Genomic DNA, 3,936 nt, shown 5'->3' on the forward strand with positions numbered 1-3,936 from the left:
CTCAGAATTTCAAATGTATGATCCCTTGGCTCTGTGACAATAGCTTTGTTAATAATACTACTGATATCAGAACCTTTGGATCGATGCCACTAGCAGCTGTGGCTTTTTCAACACAGCATCAACATGGGTTGCTTTTCAGGGTTTGCTGGACATCAAAGTCAAAGGATTCAGACATCTGAAAGATGAAATCTTGTTTGTACCCAGAGAATCGCTGAGAAGGGCGTAGTTCATGTAGGTTCAGTGAAGTGAGGAGGATAAAATAAGTCTGCATTGTTGTTTGTTTCGTACACTGTCGCAGAGCAGGAAGCGTTGTCGAAAGAAGAGCCGGCAGGATGATGTGATACTCAGAGAGAATATCTTGTCACTAAAAGGCTCCATGTTTGATCTCGTAAATAACGTTCCCTGTTTAAGTGGTCCTAGATGGATCACCTCCACTGTGCTCTGTATGTAACTTGTTAGTCAGGACATGGTGTTATGGTGGTACTCACAGCATGGACAGCGTGGCCTTAATAGACATGATCTCCTCGCTGTCCTCTTTAGTTTCTCTGTCTCTGCTTCAACTTCCTGCCTGGTAAATGGTAAGAGAGACCTTTGATTAGCTGTCTCCGTCCACAGGTTAACGACTTTGAGTCACGTCTCTGCGGTCATCTCTTGGTTCTCGTTATGTTGAGTTATGAGAATCCTCTTCTGACATACTGTACTGCTCAGTGTAAGAGGTCATTTAAGCACCAGTAACAATCTGAATCGCTTGTATTTACGATTTGGACCAAGTAACACACAGAGCGCACACACAAGCATTTTCCTGCTGACTTTAAGCGCCTCCATTCTCTCACTAAGGAGTCTGTCAAAATGCAAGATGGCCTTATGGTGGTGCATATTGTTGTGTTGCCAAAACTGTGGCAGACTTGCATTTTCTGAGGCCAAGTTGAAGGAACAAAAACTAGAAAAATTATCACATGACTTGAGGGAGTCATATCACATCATATCACATCATATCTTCATTTGTTGTCTTAATATGTTCAACAGTGCGTCATGCCTCAAAGTAGACCGTCTGATATTCCCCAGTTTCAAACAGGAGATTCTCTTCATACGCCTTCTTCAGCACAGTGGCATTCTTTGCTCCACTTTTTTGTAAATAAGATTGCAGTAACAAAGCCATTAAATGTCTCACAGGAAGGTGAGAGAAGCCTTGTAATCAGCTGATTCCACGCAGGCCTCGAGGGTATGTGCAGTGCACAGAACACACACACGGGAATCATTAGCTGCAACCAGTCGCAAAGGTGGATATAGGGTACAGGTGGGCATAACAATGATGTTATGCATTTCTGCCATGACTTACTGTACGTGCAACCCTGGTTATAACAACAAGAGCCCTTTCTGTAAAGATCTGGTCCAGGGTACAGCCTCTCTCGAGCCATTGGAGAGTATATGAACAGAAAACAACTTTCCATATCAGACTGCGTGCTGCAGACGTCTTAAACATGTGCTTCACAAATACCAGTTGTGAAGTCACAGAATAGTGGAAGGACCTCGCACAGTATTTATATCATGTTACTGTAGAGCACTGGGGTGGCATTCTCCTTTGAGTGCAACATTTACAAAGGCTAAAATAATATTTTAATTTGAGTCTGTTGTTGCTTAATTAAGCATGCTTTTGTTCTAAAATAGCAAAACAATGACGCAAATGAAACAGCCTCTGAATTTGCTCTTTGATTTTCATAAAACTCTCATTACCCCATGGTAATAAGAATGTGCAGACTGTAATTACTCCTGATGGGACCCTTATACAGTCAGTCTAAATAATAATTGTGTCTCAGTGTGATCTAATGTGCCGTTGATATGAGACGTTATTGTAGGGCCAAATGAGAAGTGCACTGATTGATAAATAATAAAATGTTTAATTCCGAAACGAAACATCTTGAAAACATAAAATAAACTCCCACTTAGTCATTTCTGCCATTAAACACATGTGTGTAACAGTGTGTTGCTGCCTTTGTGAGTTATTTAAAGGTCTGGGTTTACCAGAGAGTTTACATTGCAAAAGCCTTTCTTTTTTTTTTAATCCAGCATTGTTTTCATCCATGTTTACTAGCTTCTCTGCCATTATTGGTGAATTGTTACATTTCTGTAACAATGTACAACATGTGGCGACACACCGCAAGAGGCTTCGCATCGAGTCCCCTTCAAAGCGACAGGCGCCAACTCAGTATGACCCAGAGGCAGCAAAGAAGCATTTCCAGAGGCCTTAGACTCTTTTTTTCATGCACCATGGACCAGCGGCATGGCCCAACCCACAGACTCTTATCAGTGAACCCCTCCCCAGTAGTCACAGATTTTATTTGGTTGATCTTTGTTGATGTGTGTTTGCCACGATTTCATTAAAGACTTTTTCAAAATGTTTCTGTCAACTGTGTTCTTTGTGTTCTACTGTGTGGTAGTGTAGTTTTCAGAAGGTGGACAGTCAAATAAATGAATCATTAAAATAAAATATAATATACATATATACACATACATATACATATACATATGCAATAATTATATTTTTTCTAATTTATATATATAATTATATATATAATAAAATTATATATATATATATATATAAATATATATAAATATATATATATAAAGGTTTATTTTTTTATTTTTTTATTTTTTTTATTTTGTGGTGCACAGATGACCAATAACAGCAGGGTTGCCATCCAATCACATGATCACTCACTCATGTGATTGGAATTGCTCTCCTTTTAAAATGCCTGTGGAACCATCCAATGGTTGTTTGTGAAACCAGCAGGCCAGCCTGAGTAGATCCACGTCGGTAGCATTCATGTGCTAATTAGAACTATTCTCACCTTCGCGGAGGCGCGAATAACCACGCCCCCGCTGACGGAGGGTCCGTTTCTGACGATTTTCGGAGCGGGCGAACTTCCCCGTAAACTGGCCTTGAATTGCCAATAATCAGCGAACTTTGCAAGGGTTTACTATTCTCCATTCTTATGAAATAACCTCTGAATGTGCTGTCTGTAAAAAAACAAATGTGTGTCATGTAATATGTTCCTCTCAACAAGCATGGGTAGGCTGACCGTGATGTGCACACAGACTCAGCCTATCTATCTTATCCTATAAAGACACCATCAAACAGTCATAATCCAGCACTCTGTCCCTTTGACATGAGAAGAACACTGTGGCATTACCGTGGCACTACAAGTACAAAAATCTTATCCAAGTCATCACTCACCGGCTAAATCTTCAATTATCAGCGCTTCCAGAATGAGACAAATTGGTGGCTGCTGAAAATTTGAAGAAAAGATTGGTCAGACACACAATCACACCTGAAAATACCTGTCCATTACGTCCTCCGGTTGACTGAGACTGAGCGGTGATTACTGTGGTTTGTGGTAATCATCCCTCAATCACTTCCTGGCTCCTTCCAGAGATCAATCGTCGAGCCCTCAGCTCACCTTCCTGCCTGTGTGGACAGCTCTGTTAGTTATTTATTTAGGCAAAATCTTCAGTGCTCAGCGCTCCGTGCTGTGGTGTTCCAGCACTGTAAGCTTAGAGATCTCTGAGGTGTGCTGTCTGTTTCTGTTGTCCCTTATTTTGTGAACACTTTTCTGTTGATGGAGCTGATGAATTTTGAGTTTCTGGAGTGTGTTTGTTTAGCGTCAGTGGCAAGTATTTGTCATGTTAGTTGTAAGTAAGAAATTTTCATGCTAGTTAGCAAGATTAGATTTACATCCTAATTAGTATGAAAGCTACTTTCTAGAAGCTGCTGCTAAATTCAAAGTATTTTACTATTGTTTTTAGTGGCAGCAGTATGTTTAAATGATGTATAAATGGTCTTATTACTGTGAGTTAGCAAAGGTGTATGAGATTTTTTTTGAAGAATGTTCTGAGTACACTTTATGCTAGTTTTGTCACTTTCAAGTATACTTAAGT

This window comes from Chaetodon trifascialis, chromosome 5 (assembly GCF_039877785.1).
Source record: "Chaetodon trifascialis isolate fChaTrf1 chromosome 5, fChaTrf1.hap1, whole genome shotgun sequence".
Taxonomy (NCBI): Eukaryota; Metazoa; Chordata; class Actinopteri; order Chaetodontiformes; family Chaetodontidae; genus Chaetodon; species Chaetodon trifascialis.